The sequence below is a fragment of the Gnatocerus cornutus genome, chromosome 1, assembly GCF_029298725.1.
Source record: "Gnatocerus cornutus isolate USDA-ARS CGAHR chromosome 1, icGnaCorn1.1, whole genome shotgun sequence".
Taxonomy (NCBI): Eukaryota; Metazoa; Arthropoda; class Insecta; order Coleoptera; family Tenebrionidae; genus Gnatocerus; species Gnatocerus cornutus.
The window spans coordinates 11,583,988-11,603,761 of NC_142233.1; the positions used below are offsets into that span (position 1 = coordinate 11,583,988).

The following is a 19,774-nucleotide window of genomic DNA, read 5'->3' on the forward strand; positions in this document are numbered from 1 at the left end:
TTAAGAGCGATTTCTGAAGAACAAAAACGGTAGAAATACAATAATGTACACCGTTTCTTTTTAGCTGTCGTAGTGTCAAAGAACTAAAAATTTACTATCCAAAATTTCAATCGGCCATAACTATTATTTGTTGACGTACGGAAAAAATAAAGACACTTTTGAAATTCACGTAAAATTCTGCGTAAAATAAGTTTTATTAACTTAAATTTGGTTAACAAATAAATTTAAATTAGTTTTGGTCATCGATTTTTTTCAAAAAAATCAAATTTTCAACTTCCGGGAATCTTAAAAACGAATTCTTAGCAAACAAAATGTGAGAAAAATGATAACAAAAACAACATCTTTTTATCTGTCGTAGTTTTCGAGATATGAAGCACCGACATTTCCGAACTTTTAAAAATTTGGCTCTCTTGTGACTCCCCTAAAATTCAAACTGCCATAATTTCGTTATTTGTTGAGGTACGTTGAAAATTCGTACTTTTTTGGATTCTGTGTAAAGTGCTGCTTAAAATGAGCACAAATAATTAGAGTTAGCTGAACAAATAAACTTGATATTGGCGGAAATCTAGTTTCAAGGAGTCTTTTGGGATGATTTTAAGGAATTTTTTAACGACGTTTAATACCTAAGAGTTCGGCAGTACATCAATTAAAAGAGCAGCTCGAAATCTATCAACTGGCCAAATCTTCAATCGATTGGTCAAATAAATTTTCATCGTTTAAGTCGAAAATTAACTGATTTACAATATTTTCAAAATAGTCGTAGAAAAGAAATATATGCCATCACTTGTTGCAAAATAGCCACTAGTGGAGCATCTTGTGGAGGTCAAGCGAACTATATTTATTCGTAGGGTTTAATAGATGGTTGTAGAAAAACTATAGTCTGGAGGACAAACCATCCCCTCGTGCAAAATATGGGCCATTCCAGCCTTGTTACAGAAAATACTATTCCGCATTTATGCGTATACGATAAGTCGTAAAAAGCGCCCCAAAATCCAATTATGTTTGCGATACACAACAGACTACATCATCAAGTTAGATAAACTTAATAGCTGGGTCATGGCCTAAGTGGCTTTAGTGGAAGGATCGCAATGCATCCTACAATGCATTTGCAAAATTGAATAGAGTACCAACTACATCATTCTGTAATGATCTGTCTGTTTGCGCTAACCGCATCACGACGCTTCTAGTTTAGAGCAAGCAGACACTGCGCCAGTTTAACACGTTTAAACTAAACTTAAAGACAAGATTGTTTCAGCGAAAAGTCGACATCCGTTGAAATACGCTATCTGAGAGAGTCTTCTACATGTTTATGTAACCACTACATTTGGAAAAGCAATTTACACTGAACTAATACCGGCGCAAAGATTACTTTACAAGTTCATTTTTCAGGAGAATTGTAAGTCGCGACGTGCGGAAATTTCTCACGTCTATAATCGGGAGGTGTTTGCAAATCAAAGCTTTAAAGTTCGATTTGGAGCAATATGTTTTGCGGCGTACAAAACCGTGCACATAACTTTGTTACACTTTGCATTATATTTGAATAAAATTCAGGGAACTTAATAATAACTTTATAAATGAAATTTCTAACATTTCGTGCTAAACTGATTGAAATAACACAATTTTTTTAGTTTCTTTCCATTCGTTTCTCAGTGAAACACGGAAAATTGCATGTTCAACGCGTACGATTAAGATTTTCAGATTCTGTTTGTAATCTTGTATGTAATTCAATACAGATAGTAGCTGCATCCAAATTAACCATTGTTTAAAACAAAAGAACATCCAAATTTAAGATTTTAAGATAGTGAAAATTTCGTGATCGTTCTAAAAGTCTAAATTTAATTTTTTTATCATTTTACTCTATATTTCGCAATTTTTGTTTTTACATTATTCAAATTAGAAGATAGAAAACTTTTACTCAACCATGTTGGAATTTTGGACAGAACTAACAGTAAAGACTTCAAAAATGTGTGTGAATTAGCATTTTTGACAAAAGTAATAAATACTAAAAGATTAAGAACATTAATAAAATTTTACTGTGTTTAAAGGGCGTATTTTTAGAAAATTTAGGTTTGACATAAAAATAAAATTTTCTCGAATTTGTCTCGTTTACACTATAATTTTGAATTTTGGCAAAAATTGACAACAAGCCAGTGACTAGAATTTTTCCCAAATTTTATTGCTAGGGCGTGAAAATTAAAAAAATTAGTGTTATAAAAAGTTTTTTTTTTTAAATGTTGGGTTCGACAAATAAAACTTTCATACAATAATTTTGAATCTTGGCACAACTGATAAATAACTAATGCGTAGTATTCTCTCAAAATTTCATATTCATATCGTTACAATGGCCAAAATTACAGCTTTTGCCAATTTTTTTCAGAATTTTTTCACTTATTTATAAAATAAAAGTTTCTATATACTTTTTACAGGATAATTTTGAGTTTTGACGCAACTGATAAGTAATCAGCGATTAGTATACACTAACTCTTTAAATTTTAATTTCAAAGCATGAAAATAGAATTAATGTCATGATTTTTTTTTAATTTTAGGTTTGATCCAAAATTAAAAATTTCTAGAATTTGTCTTTTTCATACTATAATTAAGAGTTTTGTCACAGATGATAAATAACCAATGCATAGTACTTTATCCAAATTTTATTTTCTTAGCTCAACGATTATCAAAATTACAACTTTTGCCATTTTTTTCGAAATTTTTTATTAGTTTATAAAATACAAATTTCTAAAATCTGTCTGCTTTGCACAATAATTTTGATTTTTTGTACAATTGAGAAGCAACAAGTGATTAGTATGTATACTTTAAGTATCTTTTAGTATCTATACTACAAAATATTAGTTTTATCCAAAAATTAAAATTTCTAGAACTGGTCTTTTCATACTAAAATTTTGGTTTTTGGCACAGTTGATGAAGATTCATTTGTTGTTAAAGATTCATTTGTTGTTAAACAAATGAGTAGTATTCTCATCAAATTTCATGTTCATAGCGTTAAAATTAACAAAATTATAACTTTTAACCATTTTTTTGGAAAAATAAAAATTTCTAGAATTTGTTTTTTTCATACTAATTTTTTTTATTTCGACAATAACGGTGATAAATAATCAAAGCGTAAGTACTCTTTCTAAATTACATTAATCGTTACAATTCCCAAAATGACAAGTTTTGCCATTTTTTATTTCGCAATTTTTGATTTGTCTAAAAAATAAAAAAAATTCAAATATGTGTCTTTTGCAGATTAATTTTGACTTCTTGCACAATTGATAAGCAACCAGTGATTAATATACCTACTCTTCAAATTTTATTTCCAAAACGTGAAAATTGAAAGATTGTACAGTGTTGAATAAAAACAAATTTTAGTTTGATTGAAAAAAATGACACAGTTGATTAACACTAAATCAGTACTATTCTTCTCAAATGTCATGTTCATAGAGTTAAAGTTACCAACATTACCGAATTTGATTAATTGTTTTGGAAATTTTTGGTTCGCTCAAAACTACAAACTTCTGGAAAAAGACAAACAATAATTTTGATTTTACAATTGAAAAGCAACCATTGATTAAAATTATTCCTAAATTGTCTTCTCATGTTGTGAAAATTAAAACAATTAGTATTATAAGAAATATATATTTTTTTAATTTTGAGTCCGATCTAAAATTACCAAAATTATAGATTTTGCCATTTTTTCGTATTTTGAAATTTTTGGTTTGTTTATAAAACAAAAATTTCAAAATCTGTTTTCTTGCACAACAATTTTCAATTTTGGCACAACTGGTAAGCAACCAGTGATTACTATTCTCCTCAAATTTAAATATCATGGCGTGAAAATTCCTATGATTTTAATCAATCAAAATTCAGAATTATAGCATAAACGAGACAAATTCCAAAAATTTTATATTTTGGGTTTAACCCAAAATTTGTTCCTTGTGAAGACGCTAAATTGAAATCTCTTCTTAATTTCTTCCTCTACTCCTCGATTGTGTAATTAGCCGAAAAAGCTAAGCTTCTTCACACAAGTTACCCCTCGAGTTACTCACAAACTGACAAAATATTTTTTTAGTGGCAGTTACTTGGAATTCCTTGAGGCTCCCAGAAAAAACATTTTGTATGTAAAAAAATTGTGTTACGGATGTCACATTTTACCCATTTTGAGTAAGCACGTCAGGAATTCAATGGGTCCCACATATGGCGCAATAAATTCAATAAATAAATACGTATTTTGTAATTCCGGTCTGCACCCCTAAAACCAACCAGCGAAACTAACTATATTGTCAGGCCACCTGTCCTAGTGACAGTTACTCGAAGTGACACTCCCTTTTAACATTACCCCCTACTATGTCCTAAGCCTTGAAATAAAGTTTTTAACCGCACGTTCCCAAATTAATGATGAAAGACTGACGTGACAAACGATTGTAGGGTAAAAAGGTTTCAGTTTTTTTTAATATCTTCTCATTATAACATATTTTTGGTGATACGTGTACGCTGCTGAAACACATTTCTTGTTTACTCTGACGTTCTCCCATATTCTGCTGAGTTTTCATATAAAGAGCGCATTGTAGATTCATGCAGTTTTTAGATCTAATGCAGTCGCCAGTTTTTGCTTCTACAAAGCGCATAATATACGAAAATATATACGTAGTCGCGAGTAATATATTCTCATGAGCATTTATACATCGAGTTTTTCTTTTTCGATTAAAAACATTAATTTGATGTTAAAAAAAGTGTAATTAAAAAAGAAATTGTTTTTTTTCTTGGATCGTCTGTCAGTAGCACCATCGATTAGAAAAAATGGCATTGAGTTGCCGTTCTGCTGATTTGCTGGCGATTTCCAATTTATTTGGGAACAATGCATTCTGGGTCCGCCGATCAATATGCGATGTCATGTCCACAGACGGTAATTAATTCAGTGCCAATTTATTCAGATTTCTTTTAAATTACTTGGCCTTATGGTGCACATTTACGTCCGCATAATCTTGTCTCTGGATCTTCCTGGATTCCTCTATTTAAGAGAGATTAGCTGAGAAAAAGAATCTTAGAAATGATCAAGTTTGAGAGATTACACAAAATTAAGTCATTTTTTTGATTAAGTTTATTAAGTCAGTTATATTTTTTGTGTTTCTTCAATTCTTTAAATGAATATCTATGTTTTATTTACTAGTGGCAATTTTTGACGATTGGTAGACTATTATTTAATTCATTTTAGTAGTCTAATTATAATATATAGTATATTCTTTAACGAGCATGTAATGAAGGTTATTATTACACGAGGAGTGTAATACTAGCCCATTACATGCGAGGAAAAGACACTATTTTATCTACAGCTGAACACTAGTTATATAATGAACGCATATTACAGCACTAGTTATATAATAAACGCCTATTTTATTATTATTATTATTTTATGCCTAAACCAATGGTATAAGGATCATTTCATTAATGAGTCGTAGAGAAATTCTATTACATAATATGTACTTATAATAAAAAAAAGTTATATAATATACTTGTTAAACAACTAGCTATACAAAGTGACCTACCTAAAACTTTTCAGTCTGATATCTTAGTTATTTGACAAAAAAATGTAATGCACCTGTCATATTTGTCAAGTTGTAAAAATGTTTTTAGCCGTGAACAGTCGTAGATAAAACGTTGTATATCATACGTGAACGAAATGCCATAATAAGCTAACGCCATCATGATTCTAAATACTTCTTACTCGTTTTTAATGTAGTATTTCTCTCACTTACAATATAAATAAGTAAATAAGTATTTTATAGAGCTCACTTGTGTTCTACCAGTGGCGTCCGCCCTTCTCATTGTAAAATTTATTCGAATTTTTGTTTCCTACATGGACATTCCGTGTCTCCTAGGAATAAAATTTTATCATTTATCGCCATTAAAAGTCTCCGCGTGTACAAAAAATAGTGGAAGCCCATGGGACAGAACGCCATGTTACCGCCGGTGCTTCGAGCCTCTGGGCTTCACAAATTACACCCCTGGAAAATAGCGCTTTTCTTCCCCTATAATTAAAAATTCTCAGTGGCTTAATAACCTCAACTTTTCGGTATTGTTTCTGGTCAAAATTTAGTTTTTGCTCTTAAGGTCGTCCATGGAATTTTGATAAACAAATTTTTTTTTTTTTTAAATAATTCCGGTACTTTCAAGTTTATATTTTTTAAATTTGCGACATTTGATGATAAGTTTGCAAAAATTGAAAATTGTACATTCAAAATTTGAAATTTAAAAAAAACAAAAAAAATAAATTAAAAAATTATCATTTTTGATAAAAATTTAAATTTACTCTCCCATTTTTTCCTTGAGTGGCTAGTTTAAAAGTCATAAATGCGATAAAGGGTCTTTTTCAACGTGTATCCTACAATGTTTTATCTATTATGTTTGTTCTCTACTCAAAATTTATAGTTAAAATTTAACAGCTAATTTGACATATCGGTGCCAAAAGTGCGCACTATTTAGTTTTTTGCACAATTTTCTAAACAATCGTAGATGGGTTTAATTTATAAATTAGAAGCTATGAAAAATTTGAACAAAATATTAGTAAAATAATTTCGTAGCATCGATGTCTTTAGTTTACCGCTCTAGGGCAATAAAACAATGTACGGTACACATAGATACAAGTATGCAAGTCTATTGAATTTCAGATTGTTGACTATCATTAATAAACTCGTAAACAATAAAACATGCAAATGGAGTCGCGTTTAATTGCAAAACGTTTTCAAATTGAGACATCAGTGAACAACTGAACAGATGTCCTATAACTATTCGAAAATAAAATATTTTTAGATCCATCATAACATTTTCGCATAACACTGAAAAATTATGTTCTGACATTTTCCAAGCTGTTAAAATGATTTTCAGGTCATCAGTCGAGGTGTCTCACAATTTTAAGACAAATTAATTGAAGGTCCAACAGAAAAATGCGCTTAGAATAGCGTTTAAAAAACGATGAAACTAAAGTCGAAGCTCTCTATATTTAGAAACTGTTTTAAGTAAGATAAATAAAACGTAGCACTGTTGGATTCAGGGAATTATTTTATATGCAAATCAATTCGTCTAAATTTTATCTCTGTAAAATACTGAGTCTTGAAAAAGTAATGAAATTTCCGTTTAAGCAGCTTCATTCAACTAGATCTTTTCTAATCCACCAAAGCAGAGTCTATTAGTTATTGATTTTGTCTAGACTAGTCAGTCGGCTGTAAATTAATGATTTTTATCCATATATTAATGGCGTCTCATTGAATCTGAAAAATAGGTGTTATCGAACAAGAGTGGTCGAGTGCAAATCTGTTGGTATTGATGACTCCGCCGAATGCAATATGACGGTGACACGACCAGATGACGGTTCAAGTTGGAAGGGACTCTACTTTTGTCTACACTCAAAATTTCTGAAACTAAAACCAATTTTCGGATCGAAATTCATTGTTTTGTCAAACATCTTAACTCGAACTTTCCGATCGCCGAGGGCTACAATTTAGGAGAGTGGGCGTTCTTGGATGGAATCAGATACAGTTTTCCCGACGATCTAGTCGGTTATGGCTTTGACTTTTTAAAGCCCTTATGATTATAAAACCTGTCAAACCTGTTTATTAGGTTTGGATTCAGAGATATTCTTGAAAAATGATTTTGTACTGTACAAAACATTTAACTTTACAAAGTGGCAATGTTCGATAGTAACCAATTAATTAAACTTTTTAACGATCTACAAAACTCATCGCTTTCTATAATAATTTTTAAAAACTGATCTTATGTCCCATCAAAATTAATATTTTTATACGATTTTCATATATGCAATTTTCCATATAACTCAAAAATTTTTGACGCACCGACAAAGTCAATGCAATCTCTTAGCGTTTAGAAGTGACAAAACAAAAAACATTGAGAAGCTTTTCAAAAATTAAAACTTTTTGTTATTTTTTGTCAATTTCAGTAAAAATCATTGGCATTGTTTACAAAATCGTAATAACAGATTAAGTTTTTTGCTAAAATTTTCCCTTTAAGCTTGAAAGTCACAAAATGCGACTATTTTCTGGTAAATTTGGTCTGTCTAAACACAGAAACACAAATGAAAAATTTCTAATTTAAGGTTTAAGCTGCAAATTTCCAAGTTCCGGTAAAATTGTTAAAAAAATGTCTAAACACAAAAACAAGACAGTTTTCAAATATTCACTGTAGTAAAATAAATACAAATTTTTGAAAATGTATTTATCTAAGCGTTCCTGATCGTCTAATTCTGTTTATTTAAAATTTTTAATTTTTGTTACGAGCTACAAAATCGTGAATTATGGTTATTATTTTGGTGAAATTAGTCTGTTTTTATAAAAAAACAATACATTTTTGTAAATATTCTCAAAATCAAAAGCAATGGGATTTGTTTCAATTTAAGTGCTCCGGATCGTCTATTCTTCATACGAGCTTTAAATCCTTGAAACATGACAATTTTTTGGAAGAATAAAGTCTATCTAAATATAGAAAACAAAATATCTTTTAACTATTCACAGAAGTAAAGGAAATACGAATTTTTGAAAATGTATTAGCGCCCCTGATCGTCTACAGGCTGTCCCAGAACTCGCGCCCCAGAGAGAAGGGGCTTATGAAGGCAACAATTCTGAACCAAAATTTTGAAACCACAATTGTCTAACTCAAAAAATAACCGAGATAAGACAAAAAACTGTAGCCAATCCCGAAGCTGAACAGAATTTGAAAATTGGTAACTGTGGACACACACTATCATCCATTGGTCAGTTAAACATTAGACTCTCGTTGCCTAGGAAATTTGGCCTTTTACTCCACTTCTCGAATAAGCTTTCGGTATTGGTTGTTAACTTTTTATCAGTTCTTGAATACTATTAAACTTAGTCAATTTTTGTTTTGAAATTTACCATCTGTATTGCTGTCGGCACCCTCCCTTGCTCTCTGGGGCGCGAGTTCTGGGACACCTGTATATTATTAAAAATTTATAATCATAATGTGTTTTTTTTACCAGAATTGGTCTGTCATTTTTGTAAATTCGCTACCTACTACTACTATATCGTTTATATTTATTGTATTTTTAATTTTTTTTGTTATTAGTGTAATTATTACTAAATTTATGAATATACCTTTTTCTAATAAACTTTCATTCATTCATTCATTCTATATTTGCAAAATTAAAAACAATCCAAATTTTTAAAAATTTATATAAAAATTTGAGTGTATCGGATTTTTTTATTTCCATTTATAATTTTTATTTTTTTTTACAAATTCCTAATTAACTCCAATAGTTCACTTTCTGGTATATGTAATTAGTTTGTCTTAACACAAAAACGAGACATTTTCCTAAATATTCACAGAAGTAAAGGAAATACAAATTTTTGAAATTGCTTCAGATTTTCTATTTCAATTTTCTGTTGGAAAGTTAACACAAAATGAAAAGAATATGGCACTAAAAATTTATTTTTTAACATTTTTCTTGATAATCTGGTGGCAGAAACTGACATCAACTTTACAAAAAAATTATTTGGGGTCAAAAAAAATTGTAGAATTATAAGGACACGTCTTCAATATAAATTTTCAATATTTCAATATTTATTGAAAATAAAAAAAAACAACTAACAACTTTTTTACAGTGGCTACATAATTTTTATCAATGGTCTTCCATGATGACCAGTGAAATAATTTAGAAACTCGATATTTATCAAGAAACTAGAAAGTTTTGTGAGCATTCAAATTAAAAGTTTTACAAAATCTTTGAAAGTTATTAAAATGTGATTTTTTCTAACAATACGCTTTGCCATATATATTCTCTAAATGTCAAAAGATAATAAGCAAAAAGTTCAACCTTTATAAGAACGTATTACATTAAAAAATAAAAGTACCAATTTCTACTTTTATGCAAAACAGTTAAAAAAATTTTTTTAAAATTGTTCGTTTTTCCAAATTTTCATCATTTTCATCATTTTCATCAACTTCTTCTAGTTAGTTGGAAAGCGTATTTAATTACCTTTTAGTAATGTATTATAAGCTTTCATAATTTTCAAAGAAAAACTGAAAAACAACAGTAAATTTGGTGTTCCCAAATAAACTAATTTTACAAATACAGTAGAACCTCGAATATCCGCACCTCTATTATCCGAATGCGCGCTTATCCGGACCACCAATTGAAAAAAAAAATACGTGGCGAAAGGTTTTTTGTTAAAAATGCGTGCAAAGAGTTTCCTGGAATTGCTCGAGTATTTTTCAAGAACTTTTCGTTTTTATGGCCGCAAGTGGTTCAAAAGGCAACCGGAACGACACTGTCGATGTCGCTTCACTAAATCTCAAGTGAATTCGAGACTTGGCCGCTATCAAAGGGAAAAATTGTTCCTATAAAACAGTTACAAAATATTTAAAAAAAAATAATCCACGTTTTCATCATTTTTGTGTCCTATATATTCTATTATCAGGATTTTTGATTATCCGGATGACCTCTGCAACAATTAGTCCAGATAATCGAGGCTCTATTGTATCTCTGAGTCCAGACCTAATGGAGCAAAACAGGCTTTGAATTCAAAATCAGGAGACATTTCCACTGCCCCTGTACAAATTTACTCAGAAATTCGTTGAAAACTCGTGTAATTACTCTTCTTCAAACTAAAATGTTTCAACCTTCGAACACTTTCACTCTGTACACGTTTTTGTATCCCACACGGCAATGCACCTGCATCTTCAATTTAAGATTTTTTCTTCCAAAACTAATTTGAATAGCAGGTGCCTTCTAACTTTCGGTGAAGACAGCTCGTTTTGCACCATTGCAAAACGCTCCTTCGTCCACCATCTCCATGATTATCAACGCTGTATTGGAAGCGTGTTATATATTTTACCTTTGGAGCCGTCCCGACCGATTCGTGAGATAATAATATGAGAGTTCTAGTTTTTTGTTGGTCTGTTCATGAAGTCATTAAAGACAGCTGTACTAACAAGACGGCGTAAAAAACACCCGCAAGGTTCGTGATCGTTTTTTATTGACCGGAATATCAGAAACGCACCTTAATATAGTTATTTAAAAAACACAATTTACTTAATGATGGGGTGAGCTTGATGGTCCGGAGGTAATGGATCTAATGACCCACGCTATCTCGAATTATAAAAGTGAAAACCCGTTCGGGCCGCGGAAGCAATTTTCGAGTATTTGCGAGTTTCAAAGGAAACGCTCGTTAGATCGTTTCGTAATTCTAATCCAAAGTTGCAGATAAAGTTGGAATTGTTGCTTTGTACAACATATCTGCTGCGCCACTGTTTTAATTATATCGGATTATTTCTTTTTGGTGAGATGCAGTTTACTTTTGCAACAGAGTTATGTTCATTTATCTTTAAGTGCGAGCCGCTCGGGAGTTTTTCATTGCTGATAAATTGCTTTGTTGGTTTTAAAATTTCGCTATCTGAAGGGAAAAATAACAAACTCAGATTTTTAACGAGTTAATCTTATTAAGGTCAGGAAAATTCCGGAAGCGGTAAAAATTTAATTAACAATTACGCGTTAGTTGAAGATTTAAATACTTGAATTAGTTGCAATCTGCTTATTTATTCTGCCAGTTGCATTCCGAGTGGACTTGACGAGAGGAAAATTACTTTTACGTCTTATCTCTTGTTCTGCAGAAAGCTGCCTAGACTTAGTTAAGGAAAACTGCATTTTTAATCAGTTTTTCCAAGTGGCAAACAGCAAAAACCAAAACGATTTTCTTATGGAAACCTCTCTAAATATTAAAGATTGTTTGCCTCTGGACTCAAATCAATACCGAGGCCCCAGTGTTTGGTAACGAAAAGTATTTCCAAATCGAGTTGAGCTTATAACATATGCAATAGGAATACCCAATTGTTTATCCACATTGAAACAAACTGTTGGTTTTGAAAACTTAGCATACACAGAAACCGCTAAAAATAGAAAATTTCTCGATCACACCCAACATAAAATTTTAAATTAAATCTGCCAGTAACGACAGATGAGTTTGCGGGGTGGAAGAAATCTCCCCATTTAATATTCACTCGGCTATCTGACTAGAAAATAACCGCCTCTTCTCGTCAATAATTCAGTATTTACACTGTGTGGGCTGAAAGCCACGCAACATTCAAACCGGCCTAAATTTTCTTTCTGTTGTTGAATGTTGTTAAAAATCGCCTCACTTGCACGATCGGTCGTTTATGTAATTTTTCATCTATATACAAATGGAAAGAATCATTTGACTTGTGGGACTTCATAATACTATCCAACGAACGATGAAGAAAATTTATTGCTTATGAAGAACTTGTGGGAGTCTGTGGTCGTCTCTTGATTACGAAAACTTGGTTGAGGTGGTCGTAAATAATTATTAAAAGTTAACTTTAAGTTAGTTATCAAAATGAAGGCTCCTGTAGAATGGGATTACTAGAAAATCGATAATGATGAACTGGATTCATGCACGAAATATTCTAAAATAATTTTGCGACTAATTCATTGTCGAGTTTGATATGCCTATTCATCAATAACGAAATCTCCATAATTACTCGTGAAATCATTGTAAATTTGCACTGGAATATTTAAATTCAAAAACAGGGTCTCATAATCTGATAAGTGATCTGTTCATGCCGGACTTTGGATGTAAGTACATAAATCAATAAAACAAATTACAAACAATTGGTTATTATTACACTGTGTTCTTGCCGCGGCGACCAACGGTCGAGAATTAAAAAAAGGCACTTATACAGAGTGTTGTACATATTTATTATAATTGAACACATTGTTTTGCAAAAAAAAAATTAAAATTAATAGATTTTGACTTACAGCAACTTCTGAGACTCTGCTAATTGGTGGATCTTGACACCGTACACAAATACATGGAGTCATTTACAAATTAAATAGTTTTTTATGACGTTACAAAAAATCTTTTTTTTAACGATTTGTACTGTTCTAGTGGACAAAAAAAATAGTATATTATGAAACGCGTTTCATAATCAACATTTTGCCGCACGCACGTTTTTAAGACACGACGAACGCAGCGAGGAGTGTCATAAAGTAGTAAGTGCGGCAAAATGCATTATGAACAAGTATCATACGCTATTTTTTCTATTTTGCCTTATTTTAAACGAAAAAACTTCATTTTGAAATCTAGGGAATTTTAGGGTAGTTGGCATTAGCAAAATGTTTGGGAAAAAAATTCGAAGTAGCCAAATCCAATTTCAGTCAGTTTGACAGGTGTGACCTTTTGAGGTTACCGGAGCGCAAGGGAGCCAAGAGAGCAAAGATGTTGATCATGATCATGATGGTTCTCTTGCATCTAAAGAGTTTTTCTCCGATGAATTAAGCCAAGTACAACAAGAAATAATAGTGTATTGATCGATTTATCATGGTTTATCAAAACCAAAATCTAGATTGTCAACGTTGACGGCAGGTTGACGGTTTGTCTGCGACAAACCTAAGAAAAATATAAGATCCTGGAAATATTGGCACGGGATTGGTCCATTACGATACCGAAATACGCTCAAACGCGTATCAAAATATCTTCATTATGAACGCGAAATAGAAAAAAGTATTTAAAAACAAAATAGAGTACAAAATTTATACTTATAAATATATACAGGGTCCGGCAACACTTGTGTCTATCCCCAAAATCGTCTTTAATTTTAAAGTTACAATTTTGAAAATTTGCATACGCTCATAGTTGACAAAGCTCTAGAAGCTTACGCAAAAATCTGTTTTTTTCACGGTTTGGTTGGCGTCGCGACGCCTAAGAAGTATAATTTTTAGCGATTTTTGAGTTTTTGCGGAAATATTCGCGAATTCATTTTTTTTTTAACATAACTGTGATACAAATATCTGAGTTTTAATTTTGAATCTAATGCAAATTGTGTCTAAAATTTGCGGAAAAAAAGCTGTTTTATCAAGTTAGTTTTCAAAATTCTGACGGCGCAGCGGGAAACTACGTTTACACCAAAATTTCACAAGTCACTTCATTCACTCTTATAAAGGTTAATTTTGATTAACACGGGCATGTTGTACTTTATGGACACCAGAAATCGTTAATTAAAAAAGCACAAAGCGACAATTTCACCAATTAAGACTTTTGTTACAATCTAAAGCGAGCCAAAGGATAGATGTCATTTGTGACACAAGATGTTGACAGATGGGTGTAAACGTAGTTCCCAATTTTGACGTAATGAAATTGGAAACTAACTTGATAAAACAGCATTTTTTTCTCAAATTTTGAAGACAATTTGCATTGAATCTAAAATAACAGCTGAGATATTTTTAACATATTTATAATGAAAAAAAAATAAATTATTGGTTCATATCACAAACCCTCACAATTAACTAAAAATTACATTTTTAAGGCGTCGCGACGCCAAAACTATCAGTGATAAAAAACAAATCTTTGCGTCAGCTTCTAGGCTTTGTCAACTGTGAGCGTATGCAAAATTCTAAAATTTTATCTTTAAAATTAAAGACGATTTTGGGGGTGGACACAAGTGTTGCCGGACCCTGTATATTGATTTTTAAACTCCAAAAAATTTATCAAAAAAATTATCAAAAATAATGCGTTTAATTATTGCTCTGATGATGGTAGCATTGCTATCAAAACGGGCGTCAGCATTTTTTGACGAAATTTGGTGTTTGGGAATACATTGTATTTTTGATAATTTTTGTCAACACCAAGAATTGATCCAATAAAATTCTTTGTCCAAAAAATTTGAAAGTAAAAAATTATCAAAAATTTGAAAATTTTAATGTACCCTAAAACTTTTTAACCAAAATAATTGTAAATACAAAAATACTCTAAAAACCTTACATACATAATACCGTATGAGCAACAAAATTTTAGATAATAGGAGGCCATGAAAAACAAATGAATTTGTCGTTGATTGTCTAAACTAAGCCGTCAAAATTTGACAGTTCTCGGCATGGCATCTTTGGATGGTGATTATTTTATTATGGTATGGATTGGTGTGCAGTTATTTGAAGAAATCGGGAGCGTGCATCGTAGCAATGGTTCTGGCAGAACAAGAAGTTCAAAGAGCCGAAGACATCAAAGATTCAAGCACATATGATTGGGTATGACAACAAAAGCCGACATACGTTTCCAAAACAAAAGTTTGTAGACAGCCACCCTTTATCTAAAGTTTTTTTGCTCATATGGTATTAATGTAGAAATCATAGATGTAAAAAAATAGAGTAGACAATCTAAAAACAACAAACTTACTTCTAAAAATTCGAAACTTTTAAAAAAGATTAAAAAAAGTGAAACTATACAAAAAACCGAAGAACGTAACATAAAAAATTTGAGATCTTGAAAAAACAAAAGAAGGGAAAAATTGTTAACGTATACAGGCTGTCCGGAAAGTGGCGCACCATCTTGAAAGAGGGTAATTGGGTGGATCCCCAAAGTACCAAAAAAATGTTAAAAAAAAATTCGGACTCTATGTTTTCGCAGGAGGACCAAAAGAAAATTAGGAAAATGGCAACATTGCTCAACTGTTCTCCCAATAATTTAAATTTCTAGTATTTAAAGCCATAGTAACGTTGCTACTGTATTGTTGACGTTAGTCAGGTCGGTTTATGAACGAGTAATGTAACTATGGTTTCAAGTGAACGATGCCACACTGATCGACATTGTTGATTCAAAAATTTTGTAAACAGTTTTCAGGCATTTCTCAAAAGATTTTTCCGATTTTTTTTGCACTATGCCTTTGCGCAAAATGTCCTTTAGGTAACAAATTCATTTAAACCTAAAATAATTGCACAGAAATCGTTAACTTTGGCATTAAACTTTTTCTCTTCAGTCTATCATATCTCGAAAAATTGAAGACATGAATTTTTTTCAACATTTTTCCGGTGATCTATGGCATTGTCCGATGATACAGCATCACAGTGGTGCGCGACTTTCCGGACACCTGTATGTAGGTATTTTCCAAGTTTCCAAGTGTGTAGAAATCTAAGAATTCCAAAAAACTTGAAAACAACCACAAATACTACAATTTGCGAAGTAAAAGGTATGTGACAATATAAAAAAAAAAACAAATAATTTCAAATTTAACCAATTAAAAGGATTATAATTAGAAATATTTAATATATCATGTGATCCGTTAATGCATTTCAATTCGCAGTTGATATTTCCAAACTAAATATTTTAGTGATTTGACAGTTTCTCCTACAAAAACACGACACACATTCAAAATGCATTGAATGGAAGTTTAATAAATCACAACTTGATGGCTCAAACATCTGAAGATTCTATTAGGTATTTTACCTACAGCTGACTGCGTTTCTTAAAAGCTCATCATATTGGGTAAAAATTTCATTACTTGTTCTATCGATATTTTTGTACCTTTTGTGTTACTTAATACATCCCTCTTTTTCTTAAATTTTGGCTTTACGAGGTTCCTTAAAGCACTGTTTTGTGGGTTGGTACTTCTGTTAAATGGTTGTCAATACAATGAGATTGATCTAATAGTAAACGTCATTTGTTGACAGTTGACAAAATTTTATTGTTTTTTTGAACAATGCTTCAAGTGAATTTAGCCATGTAACATAAGAGTTTACGAGTGTTTTAAAAGCCACGAATGTCATAAGAGCGCGTTTCTTACAACGTTTTATCTACGATTGTCCTCTATTTCTAAATTATAAAATAAGGTAATTAAAAATCATGTGTTACTGTTAAAATAAAAGATTGACAACTGATTAGTCGTATCTGTTCGAAAAACTCCCATTTTTTGCGCTGTTAGATAAAAATACGTTTTGGGAATTCCCCGATATGATCCGTTGAAATTTGTTGGTCGTGGTGCTGTCTATTATGCAAAGCTTCTGTGTCAATTTCAGGTTAAACATTAATTGATATGCAAAGATGTCGTCGTTAGCATGATCCTCATGAAGGATACACAACAAGGGTATCAACCCTGTCAGATTCAAAAGCCTTAATCCCATCTTAACAACTAGTTTTATTATTTTCACATTATTTCGAATTTACAATGGTCACTTTCAGTACAAGCGCCAAAAACATCGCTAAAATGAGCGTTTTTGCGAGAGTACTGAACATAATTTTTTACACTAATTTTTTTATAATTATATTTTAAGTCAAAGCCAAAAAAGGATCAGTTGAATAGTATACAAAAATTTTCTTTTTGTGGACAAGATTAAACTTGAAGACACTCCAGTAGTCCCTGGAGAACACGATTAGCCCTTTTGTACAATGTCATGTCAAACTTAACTTTTTCGTTTTATTTGACAAGGCAAAGTAGACGTTATCCTGGAGAGACTTGTCGCACGTGTGTGCAAATCAAAATAATATTTCATATTCAAAGCAGAATTCGTCCTATTTTTATTTACGAAAGGTCGACGAACTCCAGAATACCACGCCATTGGACGTAGAAAAAATCGTGTGAGCAACTCGGAAATTTTATTTAAGCAGCGGTAGTGACGTCTCAACTAACCTCAAGTTTTATGATCGACGTTATGTCGAACACTGATGTTACGACTGTCGTTCCATTGGCACGTCCGACATGAATCCTCTACTGGGGAAGCATATTTCGATTTATTGCTAATTAAGTTTCACTAGCACCACTAATTTGCAAGTTTAGACAGATTTTTGTCCGCTTTTCTGTCATAAATCTATGACGACAATGAGGAGGAATTTTGTTCAACAATGGACATTTGTTTCAGGTGAAGTAAATAAAAGCACAATGTAATATGAGTGGCTAAATTTTTTTAGTGCGTTAATCACACAAACGGCCCCATCTAAAACGGAATAAAACTCGGAAAGGGCAAAAAATCTAAAATATATGTATAGTGATTTGTAACTCCCGAAAGAGCAGTGCGTTAGGGTCATAACACGTTTCAGTGCTTCGATTAAGTCAGTGAAGACTAAGTGCTCTTTGAAGTCCAAGCGCATTTGACATGGCAAAGTCAAAAAACTCAGATCTGTGTTTGTCAAGTTGTTTTCACTTAAACTAAGAGAAAAGTCGATAAGATCTTCCGCAAATAAAAATTAATTATTTCCTGTTTACAGCAGCCGTATTAATTTCGGTTTATTGCGCTGGGTCAGACAAGAGCTTGCTTTTAATTGGAAGTAATCTCGCAAAGAAAAGATGGGATGTTCCAGACGGGATGAGTAATTTGCAAGATACCTTTAAAAAATCGTGTTCCATTAGAACACCGATGTCATGGCGTAATTTGGTTCAATCGGAGTCTCACAACTCACTCACTGGTGGTAATGCACCTGTCAGACGCACTCGTGGAGTGTCAGTCAAAACGTCATGGAAACGAAGTTCGTTAGTGAGTGTCTTGAACACAACGTGGATCGCGACAAGACAGCTTCGTGGGTGGTGCATGCACACAAGACAACCGCCTGCTATCAACTGAATAAATCCGCGAGCTTTCCTGCTGGAAGCAGCGCACTTTGTTGGCCGGCGCAGATGGATGTGAACTAGCCATAGAGTACACGGCTACGTGGAGTTCGGACAGATTTTGCGCCCTTCATTGAGGGAAGTCGAGGACCTGTGCACGTTTCTAGAGTTATTATATTACATGGAGTTGTTTGTACGACGGTGGGAGGCCGAATTTATGCTGATTAAAACCGAGAAAACCTAATAGAAATAGGGGATTTGCGCCTGACACCTAAAGGATAAGCAACTACATCAGCACCGAAAGCTTTCCTATATAATGTTGTAGCTGGTTCCAGTTAATGGAAAGGATTCCAACAGTCAAGGGGGCTAAAAAAGCTAAATAAACTAGCTGATAATTTAAAGTTACAAACTCTTGGAATTTTAACTAAAGTTAACATTCTACGAAAACATTTTTTCATAAAACACACTTGATTTTTCCTCAGTTTTAATTTTATTTCCAAATTGATACAATTTCGAGTCATTCTATCCTAAGTGAGCTGCGCAAATTGTCTTGTTAAATTTCATCTTTATAACTAAATTTGAAACACGATCGATACATTTTGACTTGCAAAATTGATGCCAATTTGAAAACGAATTCAGAACCAATTCACATCATTATCTAAAAGTTGAGTGCAACTTGAGAGCCAAACAATTCTAGGTCTCTTGTATTGTGAGCGTACACCGTAAAACCTGATTTATACACGAGCAGTGTGTAAAAATACTCCAGCAGTGCGGCAAAAATGTTATTACACTGGGCGCTCTGATGACGTTTAGAAGGAAAGCATCTGTTCCATAATAAAAATTATACACCAGTTTTATTCACTTTTTTTTTCACTTTTTAAATCAAAAGAAGAGGAATTGTTTTGTTGGAAATGTTATCTCTTATCAAATTCGAAAATTGCAAATAATATTGTCAAAAAATTGTCTGATCAACATTTTTAATGGTTTGGATGGTTTATCGGTCAAAATTTTTTTACAAATTTTACGGCCGCATTGCTGTCAATCCGCATTACCAATGGTTAATTACATTCGAGCAACTGTAAGTAGGAGTTTACAGCTCGACAGCAATGTTTACCGCCTGAACTGCAGCCGAAGGCGGCATTTGCTGGAGAGACGTAAAATTCTTACGACACATCTGACAATTCTTCGACGTCAGTTCTAATCTTTTAATAGATGGAAAAAATTGTGAAATTTTTGTTTTTATTTCTAAAATTCTGTGATTTAATAAACTTAATAAGCGCTTTTTCAGCACAAAGCCCACCAAATTTTACAGCGGTAGTCTAAAATTTTGGTTTTTGGTATTATAATCATGTAATTTAGTACACTTCATAAACGCCCATTTGGTTCTAAATGCACCAATTTTACTGTTTTAGCATTAAAACTG

The 19,774-nt window shown here is 32.1% G+C and overlaps 1 protein-coding gene across 1 annotated transcript in view; it reads right to left on the bottom strand.

Annotated features, from left to right (window-relative positions):
* pxb (putative Hedgehog signaling attenuator pxb) overlaps positions 1-18,427 on the bottom strand; it is a 289,900-nt gene extending 271,473 nt beyond the window's left edge. Inside the window, exon 1 of the mRNA XM_088034682.1 lies at positions 18,133-18,427. The gene's annotated coding sequence lies outside the window, so the exon portion shown is untranslated. The remainder of the gene's footprint in view (positions 1-18,132) is intronic.
* Positions 18,428-19,774: the final 1,347 nt, after the last annotated feature.